Source organism: Sinocyclocheilus anshuiensis, unplaced genomic scaffold, assembly GCF_001515605.1.
Source record: "Sinocyclocheilus anshuiensis isolate Anshui unplaced genomic scaffold, SAMN03320099.WGS_v1.1 scaffold122, whole genome shotgun sequence".
Lineage (NCBI taxonomy): Eukaryota > Metazoa > Chordata > Actinopteri > Cypriniformes > Cyprinidae > Sinocyclocheilus > Sinocyclocheilus anshuiensis.
The window spans coordinates 1258141-1270573 of record NW_015544153.1 but is presented as its reverse complement, the minus strand read 5'-3'; the positions used below and the strand labels follow the sequence as shown (position 1 = coordinate 1270573).

General features: G+C 37.3%; 1 long non-coding RNA gene across 1 annotated transcript in view; it reads left to right on the top strand.

The window, feature by feature from the left end:
• The first annotated feature begins 5535 nt into the window (after positions 1 to 5535).
• Positions 5536 to 12433, top strand: part of LOC107695235 (uncharacterized) — a 12103-nt gene continuing 5205 nt past the window's right edge. Inside the window, exons 1-2 of the long non-coding RNA XR_001634972.1 lie at positions 5536 to 5882; positions 5992 to 6112. This is a non-coding gene — a long non-coding RNA (uncharacterized LOC107695235). The remainder of the gene's footprint in view (positions 5883 to 5991; positions 6113 to 12433) is intronic.

Below are 12433 nucleotides of genomic sequence, written 5' to 3'. Positions count from 1 at the left end.
TCCATCCTAAATAGTATGTGAGATTAGAATAAGTGTGTCCCAAAGCATAGTATGTTGAAAAGAGTATGCCAAAAGTCCTCGGATGGTCTACTATTTCAGGTCGATTTTTGAAGCGTGGATTCATGCACCCTCTAATGGCTAAAATTGCCCACAATCCATTACGCTTTGGCGAAGGATTCGAGAAGCGTATAACTGCAGCCTGGAGATCTCCAAATGGGGGCGGGAACTCCAAAACGGGGTGGGAGCTCCAAAATAGGGCGTGACTTCCTCCCATTGACAGACAGGCACATGACACCCATGCACAATTTTTTCCCCCAATCCACTTCAGTGCAAACTCCACCCCACAGCTTCTAAAGATTTTATTGGTTGTGTCAATTAAAGTATTGGTTTACACTTTATTTCGATAGTCCACTTTAGACATTCTACTAACTATAAGTAACTTTGAAACTACATGTCAACTAATTCTCATTCATTTGCATCTACATGTCTACTAACTCTCAGAGTAGACTGTTAGGGTAGGTTTAGGGTTAGTAGAATGTTGACAAAGAAAGTGTTAGAAGATATTAAGCAGACAGTCTACTAATACTCTACTAACTGCTAGTTGACATGTAGTTGGAAAGTTACTTACTGTTAATAGAATGTCTAAAGTGGACTATCGAAATAAAGTGTTACCAAGTATTGATTTCCTACACTATGCTACAAAAAATGCTAACCCCTAAACCTACCCCACACCTGACCCTAACCTTAACCAGTGAAATTGACTGCACGGCGGGATTGGCGCTGAATAGCGTGGTAAAGAAATATGCAGTTCAGGAGATAAACAGTTAAAAAGATTATGCGATATGGGATCGTTCCATAACTCCCCAACCGGACCTCACCGGACAATGGCACCTTTTTAGTTGCACCCAGCATCATTACCCCCCTCCTACCCTGCAAATGTCGAGCCCCGGGACGCCCCCGTTGCTTAAAACAAAGCTATAGAGTAAAATATTTGTGCTGCGCTGGGACGGCTCGCGGTAGAGCTCGTGGGTGATTCGCGTTTATATCATGAAGCAGCGGTTAACTGGCCACAAGCTTTGGGCTCTGCTCTCACGGAGAATATTTATTTATATAGCATAATTTATTTTAGATCAACTAGAAACAATGTTTAACTTATAAAGTTTTATTTTTAAATGTAAGTCAATAACAATTGGCTGAAGCCAGAGCCAATGGTGAAAGTCTTTGCGCGAAGAGACCCTGCCCCATTTTGGAGGTTCTGCCCACTTTTGGAGTTCACGCCCCGTTTTGGAGATCTCCGGTCTGCAGTTATACCGTTTTTATACAGTCTATGAGTTATACCTACTTGGAGGATTCGGTCCAGAACTACAAACACGAATAAAACGCGTTAGAAAAACTACAGGTGGGTGCATGCGATCGACGGTTAGGAGAGGTTTACAAAAAGGGGTTTGAGTTACTAATAATCAACATTTAACCTGGTAAAAAATATTTATTTATTGTTATCCGTGTTATATTTCATCTGCAACAGCAATGTGAACTTTTATAAACATCCATTTGGTCGTTAACTTTTAAATGTATCATTATGCAGAAAATATGAGCAGAGTTCTCCACATGAAAGACCCGCGACTGGCAGATCAAATAGCTACTTCTTTTCTCTCCAGTACGGTAGGAAGTTAAATGAAATGACATTTTTTTTTATTTTCTGCGACCTCGCAGCAGGAACAACATACAAAATATGACAGTGATAATCTCAGGTAATGATTATGTGCTTTATTCAATGTTAAAAGTGTCTAATTTGAGTTTGAATATTATTTTGCGTGATCTTTATAGCCATAGTGAAAGCAACAATAAATATTTTACCTCAGATCTTGAAAATAAATTAAAGTAAACTTGTACATTAAAACTGTGAACTCACTGCGAACCAACACGTGTATTCCATAACAGAGATGGTATGAGTCGCTCAGTCACTCAAAACTGTTCAGTCCATTCACATTTGAATAATCTATTTTCTGTGTCTACTTTTCTTTTCTTCACACTTGCCATGTTTTTGCTGTCACATCGTATATGCACTGGATGCGACAAAGCATTGCAAATCATTTAAACTTTGTGTCAGTGCAACAGAACGTGGCAGCAGTTTACTGTCTGGGATTTGTCGTGTCGTGTCACGCCATGCCACATCCAGTGTAGAGAGCACCACTGATTATAATGGGTTCTATTGTATTTTGTTGCGTCACGCCGCGCCGCTCACGTCCGGTGTAGTCACGATGTAAGTTAATGTAGCTTTCTGATGCTGCGTTTGAATTTTCATGCCACATTATTTGAAATTAGCGCGGGCCAAACATTTTTCTCTCACGGGTCCGCGGGCTGCCTATTGAGGAACCCTGGACTAAGCTGTGGGAGAATTGCCATATTTTTGTAGGTAACTACAATAACACTCTATCCTCTGAGTAGGCTATTTATTCCACCAGGCCATCCAGAAGAGGATGGGTCACCCCTTTAGAATTTTGGTTATTTGTGAGGTTTCCTATTTGCACTCGAAAAATATTTCCTATCCACTGGAAATGATTTAGACAAGCTGTATTGTTAAACATTATATAGCCAAAGTAAAGTGTAGTTGAATAATGATAATGCTCAGATTTAATGTGATGAAATGACTGCAGTTTTCCCAACTACTTTCACTTTCTTAAGAAGAACCCCAACGTGAATCATCGCTACTGACATCAACAACATTGAGCATAGACTAGAATAACTATTTTTAAGTCTCATGTATATGAAATCTTTTTATTTTGTAGGATGTTTTATTGAATTATTCTTTATGCAAGGATCCTCAACCTTTTTTGGCCCGTTTTGTTATTTTGCTCTTTAGTAAAAAAAAATGTTATTGACTGTGCAAACCGAGAACTTTAACAAATCATTTTTGGGCATCTCTTTATTAGCACTCACCCTGTCTGATGAGAGGCCTGGACTTGTGTATCAAGCTGCGGCTTATCAAAGACAAAGGCATTAGATTTTAAACTGCATTTCATCTCCGCTGTTATATCAAATATGGATGCGTATTTGGTCTTGATGCAAAAAGAGCACAGAATCCTGCTTTGTACAAATAAGTGTTAGCAAGCCAGCAGTTATAGGGTGCTCACTGACACTTTTGAATATTAATTAACCTTTTGCGACAAACCAAAAATCCTCCGGGGATGCAGGGGAGTGGATATATGTCAAGGCTGAGAATCTTTATTTACTATTAAAGCCCAAGGTTGAGAATGTCTGCCTGGTCTAATGTCATTTTAAAGCCTGATATGTGAATTTGCTGCTGTTCTTAGAAATTAACGCTATACAGTAGATTTCACCCAGATCTCTTATCTACACCAGTGAATATATACTTAAGCTAATCTCATTCAGCATTCAGGGGTGGCCGACTGCAGATGCAGGATATACACAGCCTCATTAATTACTTTAACCAGCTGGGTAATTACCACAGCCATAAGGCCATCAGCCAATCCTAAACTGGATTTAAGGGCAGAGTACTACACATTCAGACAGACGTAAGCCTACCACAGATGTAGGCAGAACTTTTCAGTTCATGCATTATTTAAAGTGTCCAAGAGGGGGTTTTACACTTAGGTTAAACTTCTGATGGTACTGAATGGAAAGGTTCACCTATGATTAAATCCACAATTATGCATAAGCCTTATAAACTGTTGAAAATCACTCACATATTTGAAAATCTGAACATGCCACACTTGCCCTGGACTGACCAGCAAACTCTGGCCTACCAAAATCGCTGACAAGTTCACAGAATGGACTTTTGTAAGAAGATTTGGATGAGCATTTGCAATGGAGAGAAATGATTATGTCGTAATTTATGAATCTGTTTAGGAGAGAGAGAGAGAGTTTAAGTCAAAACACGGAATGCATTTGTTATAAATTAGCAGAAAACATCAAACATGCATCATCAGCAGAGTTGTACCCTGCTTTAGGCCAAAACGTAGAGCTCACTCAACCTGTTTCACACTGGAACATAATTTATTATGAAACCGCTACATGTGGCATATTAATTTAACAGAGAATGAATTACTGTATATTTCAGTAACTTAGAAGAGGAAAGATACAGAGGAATTATAACTGAACAAACCCTTATTAATCATGGTACATTTTTCAATTTTTATCTGTTTCTCATTTCAGTTCTTGTTTCACATGTCAGTCAGTCAGTCATTTTTCCTGGTAATTTTCCCAGACAAGTTAAAAAAAAAAAAAAAAACCCATCCATTGCAATCAATAAAAATGTCCATCAGTTTGCCATGTTCTCTGGTATCTTATACACAAAATGTGTAATATTTAATATTTCTAATATTGTAGTGTTTCTAATATATGTTCCTAACTATATCCATTTAATTTATGTTCTACAAATGTGAAAGAAAAGCAGAAGAAAAAGAAAACACTACTGTTTTGAGATTATACAGCCAGACAGATTGTTGTTTTTGTTTTTCATAAGCTTAAGCATAGGGACATATATAATGAATTTAAAATTAACCTAATTTTACAGATTAAAAAAAAAAATAATAATAAATTTAAAAATTAAGTTATGGGATGTTTTTTCTTCTTCTTTATTTACATAACTAAACCTTTGGGGACTTTATGCAGTATTAAACATGAACCATTTTAATTCAGTGAAGGATTCGTCAGTTAAACCACCTTGTTAGTCTTTTGGAAGAGATCGGCTCATAAAGGTTATTTGGTCATGAATGGGTTGCGTGGAATGTTTTTGATCCACTAAAAAGGACCCTCTCATTTGTCCGAGTCATTTGTTCATGAATCGGAATGTTTTGATTCACTAATGCCGAGTTCACACTGCACGATTTTCAAAGTCGTCGGGTCACCGTGGTTTTCACACTGCACGACTATCTGAGGTAGCAGTCAGTCGCTGCTGTGTTCACATTGCATGATGGATCGGCGACAGGAGGTTACACACTGCATGACTTTACAATAGGAAGAATCGCCAACAGCTCTGTCTGGTGCAGGGTTGCCAGGTTTTCGCTACAAAACCTGCCCAATTACTACTCAAAACTAGCCTGAAAATAACCCAATTGCTTTTGAGAGGGTACCCCAGTAAAAATCGCTTTGGGGGTAAAATACAAATTTTTTTGGTGGGGTTTCATATAACTCCTCCCCGAACTTCCCGCTGCCCTGTATCTTGGTCTCTCATTGGCTGTAGGTCATCGCCGATGTGTTTTTCAGTCAGAACTCTTTTCACACTGCGTGATTGTGAATTGCCGACAGCTCCAGATATTTAGCATGCCAAATATTTCACGGGCGTCGGCGACGCATCAGCAATTCCCTCAGATCGCGTCTTTAATAATTCACACTGCGTGATTGTCACTCGCGTGAACGAGCACCGATTTGCCTCCGATTTCGGGCATTTGTCGGCGATTTCGCAAAACCTGTCGGCGAGTGAAAAATCGGGCTAAAATCTAACTTGGCATAAGAAGAATCATTCAAGCGGATAATTTAGTCGTGAATTAGACTACGCGACGTGGTTTATTTTTGCGGACTCCACTGTGTTTGCGTTTGTTTTGTGCGCGCGAGGACAGGTCAATAGAAAGACGTTTTAAACCACTGTTTTGCGACACCGTCTTTTATACTATGCCATTCAATTCCGACTGCAAGCTCGCAAATCGTTATTTCGTCCAAGCACTGAAACAAAACGTCGAGTAAGTAACAACGCGCAAGAACACGATGCTCAGAAAGGAAGACAATTCTCCAGCGGTGTTTAGAAAGTGTTTCTCCCTTGATTGCCAAGGTATTTTTCCTTTCCCAAGCCTACTTTAGTCATTAGTGTCAGAGCCCAAAGGTTCAACACATTTCTTTCCATTCTGGATATGCCCCTGTAGGTATGTTAGTACTTTCACTATTCTAGTTTCAGCAGGCTTTTGAACTCAAACATGCTCCCCAATTTAAATTTGTGAGCTGGAGGACTCTGACCTTGTGTTTCTAAATCAGGATTCCAAAAAATCTTTAGTGCTCTGAGGCCCAATGCAGCCATGGAAACACTCCACAAAACACCTGTCAGGCCGGCTCCTGTTCAAACACCTGCTGCAGGAATCACAGTCTACCATCAGGGGTAAGGGGGCACTGACTTTGTTCTCTATGGCACTACTTTATATGGAGAGTTATAAAAAAGCATGTGAAGTTGGACACGGTAGAAGAGCATTACTGCAGGAAACAGAAATAGCCTATAAGTGGAACAATGTGTTTATGCATGTATGAGCTGGAGTTCATTTCAAGTGCTTACAAATGACAACATTGCTTTTTCATCTTGTGCATTTGCCTTAAAATGTCTTGACACTAAATGGCATCTATTAAGCTTTTTCGTTCTCAGGCATTAGTCACTTCAGCTTCAGCAGCTTCAGTTTACAAATGTAAATTCTCTGTGCTGAAAAGACCAACATAGGTTTAAGCTAGTTAGTGCTAATTTTGCACTTATCCAGCTGGGGGATCGGCATAGCTTTGCTGTAAAGCTAGTTGACCAAAGTTATCTTGCTGGTTAAGCTAGTTATAAATCCGTATAGGGACACCAGCATACAAAGTTTAGGACCTGCAACATACAGTATGCTGGTCAAGCAGGCTGCATACATCTTTTTGTTCTATTTCAAACTATAAATGCTTCTACCTGACCAGGCTCCTCTAAATCTTGCATAAGCACAGGGAGGTCAAAGGTCAGCTCCACTGTAAGTAGATATGGCATTTTGGAGTTAAATGACAGGTAAATAATTAATGCAACATGTCATGGTTCGTGGGCATGCTCTGGGGGAACTTGTCTACTGTATAATTTAAATTGTTAGGCCTTTATCAAGAGAAATATCAAATATGCATCTCTGCTGGAGGCCACACCACCCCAGACTTTCTGATCAGAGCTGCAGCGCCACATAGATTCCGACAGCTTCTAGAACAGAAACACATATTAAAAGACACACCAGCCACTGGGTTATTGATGTTTAATGGAGGAGAGTAGCAGTCTTTTGGGAATTAAAATGGCAATTCCCCTTTTAAAGGCCCTTTTAAAGGCTGTGTTCCCTTTTGCTGAATAGATTAATGGCTTCCACAGACTTCCTACGTATCTGGGATTACTCCAGTTACTCTGAACTTCTTCAGAGTCCCATTTTAAAGTGTCAGTATGATATAAGGACACATAGGTTATTAAAGAACATCAGAGGGTGGGCGAAATGTCCAAAGTCTTATTTCACAGTATGAGAAATTTAATTTCACGATAATGATATGTGTGCATGTATCATGATATATGATTATTTTGTTATTAAAATATAAACAAAGAAGCAAATTACAAACAATAAGACAAATACAATAGAACAAAGATACAAATTAAATAAACGTTAAGTGCAGCTACAGTAGGTTTTATTTAACATGTAATAAGAAATACTACAGAAATTGAAAAATCAAGTATATAACTAAAACTCTGAATAGTCTTCATTGAATGAATCAAATTTGAAATGATTCTTATTAAAGATACTAAATTAATTCAGTCAAAAGCAGCGAGTGATTTTCTCTCTGTTGATGTAGTCTAGTTAATGAGCTGGTCTGATAATTGAAAGGTTCAAGGTTATATTTTATTTGAATACATATTTTAATGCATAATATTAATATTAATTTCAAAAAGTTCAAGAATGCATTTGAAATATGTCCTTGACCCATATGCTGCTACTACTTTTTTTGTAATATTCAGTGCTTTAGGGACATTCCCTGTCAAATCAACCAACTTTCAGAAGTTTCCCCAGCTCAAATTTTTGATAATTTTTTTTTCTGAAGAAAGATAAACATGCATTGCGAAAAAGCCAAAATATTAAATGTCACTATGTATATTTACTGAGTAATCCACTATTTTGTAGAGGGGAAAAAATGTTAAGTTTCACCTGAGATTTGGAACCAAATTATTGGGGCGTAAAAATAACTTTAGAAAGATTCCAGTATCATTTTTATGCAGAGATTGGTATGTCTGTTAGTAAAATCTGTTGACTTTAGCAATCTTTGTTGCAGTATATGCCATTGGTGACCATAGAAAAACAGGAAATAGCATGTATCAAGTTTTTTCTCCAAAGTTTGCATGCCTGTAAGATATCTTAATGCCCTTTTAGATTTTGGGTCATAACAAACTTTCCTTTTGGCATCTTTGTTAAGGTCAACAGATTTTACTAACAGACATACCAATCTCTGTGTAAAAATAACATCATGATACTGTAATCTTTCTAAAATTATTTTACCCTCCTATAATTTGGCTCCAAATCTCAGGTGACAATGGTCATTTTGACCCACCTCTACTAAATAGTGGATTACTCAGTAAATATACATCCATGACATTTAATATTTTGGCTTTCATCACTATACATGTTTATATTTCTTCAGAAAAAAATATCGACATAATCAAAAATTTGAGCCGGGGACCTGGGAGTTGAGTTGTCACGGAATGACCCTTTACTCATCTTCCAAAATGATGTCTTTGAAATATTTTTATTTGAGATGTTATTTTTCAGTAAAATCAATATATGAGTCATTTTATTACTTAATCTTCATATCCTAGAATTAATTTATTTGATTGTTTTTTTCTTTGATTAACAGTCCTAGTAATTTGTGCATATCAGATGCTATTGCAATGCATAGAAGGCTCAGTTTAGTCAGTCCACAGACTGCATGTTTGAAGAATCAGTTGAAAGTAGGTGTTGTTCAATACAGTGCTGCATGCTAAATAGTGGTCGACTGATATTGTTTTTTTGACAGCCGATGCCGATATCTTGGAAAGCAGGGTGGCCGATATAATTGTATTTATTTTAATGAATATTTAAGAAATTTGAAATCATTTGAAAATGGATTAAAAAATAAATGTTAAATAAACATACTTTAGATGACGAGGTATTTTTCACAAATAAATGAATATTTAATAAAAAATATAATAAAAAAGGAAGTAAACACTGTAACCAACAGGGCACTCAGTATTCTGGGAAGTTTGTGTGCATTGGGAATAATATTTTTTCAAATAAAGCCAAGGTAACACTCATTTTACATACAGCACACAGTGGAAATGACATGAATATGGCAGTGGGCAAATGCATAAAGTGCAGCATTATTTAAAATCACAAGTATAAAGTTTGTCGATCGTGCGTCTCCAGTGAAACTGAACTCTCCACCTGTCCGCATTCAATTCGCACGGACCGACCGTCACGCAGAGAACACGCGATCATGCAGGTCACATGCACACTTCTCAAGATCTCACAACTGGATCCGACTAAGTTTGCAAGGTTTCTGAAACTAAATGTTCATTAGTCATTCAAAGATTTGTTTAAATGATATAAATGCGTATTTGCTGAATGCTGACGGCAAACAAGAAAGTATTATAATGTTTGCCTTTTCTATTACTAATAATATAAAAGCAATCGTTATAATACTTTCTGTATGCATTTTAATTCCTTTGTTTAACAGTTCTATCGGATTATTAGACAGACTTCTATCCGTATTAGACAGAACTGTTAACGACGAAGGCGACCAAGAGGGAGAATGTGAGCACAGTTCGGCACGCCGTCAAAATAAAAGTCCCGCTTCGAATGCATCGGCCAAACAGGAAAACTTATCGGCCGATGCCGATATTTAAAATATGCCAAATATCGGCCGATATATCGGCCTTGGCGATATATCGGTCGACCACTAATGCTAAATACAGCTCTTTCCACATAACTGGGTTTAGCACTCTCTTCCCTGGAGACTCTGGACAGAGAACGGTGTTTAGAAACAAATTCCCAAGAGATCGCACACTCCTGATGGGAGCCCAATACACACTGTCCAAAAGCAGAACAAGAAGAGGGCAAAGTGATGTGTTTCTTGCACAAGGGGATTGAGACAGGCTTAGGTTAGTTCTAACGATAACCTCTGAGTTAAGCTGAGTCAGGTGTCTTTTATGGTGTGGACGTTGGGGAGTTTTTGCAATGGCTGAATTTGTCCCTTGTGGAAGGTGTGTATTGATTGCAGAGGATGGATATCCAATTGTCTTAGAATTTTTATTCCATTAGTGTGTGTTACAATGAGATGTGATCACGCACTAGAATTTGCTGTTATTGTTGGTTTGTTGTGCGGATGTTGCAGTTGTCATCAGTGGTGAAAAAAATTGTTTAAAATACACTACCATTTGGGGTCAGTCTATTTTTTTTGTAAGGAAGTTAATACTTTTATTTAGTAAGGATGCATTACATTGATCAGAAGTGACAGTTAAGACATTTATAATGTTGCAAAAGAAATAAATGCTGTTCTTTTGAACTTATATTCTTCAAAGAATCCTGACCATTGAAAAATCTATTACAGTTTCCACAAAAATATTAAGCAGCACAACTGTTTTCAACATTGATAATAATAATAAATGTTTCTTGAGCACCAAATGAGCATATTAGAATGATTTCTGAAGGATCATGTGACACTAAAGACTGGAGTAATGACTGATGACAATTCAGCTTTGCCATCACAAGAATAAATTACAATTTAAGATATATTTAGAAATATATAAATAATATAATGTTAAATAAATTGTAACAATATTTCACAATAATAATGTTTTTACTGTTTTTGATTAAATAAATGCAGCTTTGGTGATCATAAGAGGTGTTCAGATACATTTAAAAAAAATCTTACCAACCTCACCATTTTAGTGGTAGTGTATATTTTGACATTTCTAATCATAATATTTTTTTCACTTTTATCTTGGCAATGAGCAAATGCTGTACTACAGATATTTTTTAAACAACTTTATTTGTCAGAGATCATTTTAAATTGTTTCTACATAACCAAGTCTGACATTTTGTGATGTCATAAGCACATTTGTGCTTCCACCACATTAGGTGGTAAAATTGCTTGGCATTGATGTGACGAGCAACAGTGTCATGTAAAATATTAAATTGTTGAATTTTGTGGCAGTTTGTCATATGTTTAGTGCTAAAATGAAACATTGTCATATTGAGGGTGTTACTACAATTTACTTGGTTAATAAAATACTATAAGAACTGATTTGTGGCTTCTGTCAGCCAGTAACGGGACTGTGAACGATACCAAACAGGCAAGCTAAGCACTTTGAAACCCCTGCAAGGAAATGTTTGAAAGTGATATGCGCCTTTATATGTGCCTTTATTACCTCAACATATCTCTCCATAGCACCAAAAAATGAAGCGAAGAATGTGTCCGTGTTGGAATGGATCCTTATTGATTGCAATAAGCATGGCAAATGACCCCTGAGGTATTTTTAGATGCCGACCATATGACTGAGAAGGAAGCAGCCGCTGATTTCCATGAATGAAGAATGAGTGGCTTTTTAAAGCCTTAAGATGGATGTGTGCTTCAGGGTGGGTTGGTAATTACTTCTGCAAAGGGTCCGGAGTGAAGGGCTCTGTGATTGAATTGTTTGCTGACGGAACGGCCTCTGCCATCCTTAACTTAAAGAGCAAAATGCCATAAATCATGTGCGCAGATCCCAGTCGCCTCCCACGACACTCCTAATTTCTTTCACCCCGCTTTTATTTCCTTAAAAAATTTCTCACCACATAAATTGACGCGCAGCATGGAGGAGATGAGAGGAGCGGTAATGGTCGTTCCAGGCCTTTGCTGATACTTGGCTAAAGAATAATTGTAGTCAACCTTTGTGTTCTTGCCAATACGGAGCCGTCATCAAATATAATTTACATAATCACACTGCGACTAAATTTATAATGTAAGTCATGAACTTAACTAAAACGTGGGCCATGAGTGATGGACCCTCAAACCTCACGTGGAAAGCCTGCTGAAGATGGGAAGCGCTAAGAAGACCAAACCCATCTAATCCATTACAGTAGTTCCTAATTTAAAAGGAAAGGCTTCAGATAAATGTACTATGAGTGTTTCATATTTTATTCATTTTTCTCACAGATGCTACAACAACACAGAGTAGAATGTGCTGTAGTTGCTGTGGTTTGTCACTAAGAGCATTTAGGGTCACGATCGCAGGGGATGTGGCATAACTGAAGAGACCCCTTGATGGAATTCCTCATATCAGGAAACCTTATAAAGTTAAATTCAAGACCAATGAGGCACAGTAACTGTGGAAATTCTGAAACAGTTACTACATTTACTGAGACAAAGTAACTAAGAAAACAATTACCTTATAAACCATTGTTATATCAGCAAGTTTATTAATATATCTACAGCGGATCTAAATATTTATAATTAATTATAACTAGTGATGATTAATTATTCATATTTCCCTTATGAGCTGATTCGCTACAATCTGATACATGGGAACAGTTGTGGTGTAGATTTCAATGTTAAAATGAAACTGATGGCACCATTAAAGGAAAAGTTCCCTGAACATTTATTGACCCTCGTGTCATACCAAACCTGTATGACTGGAACACAAAATGTTTTT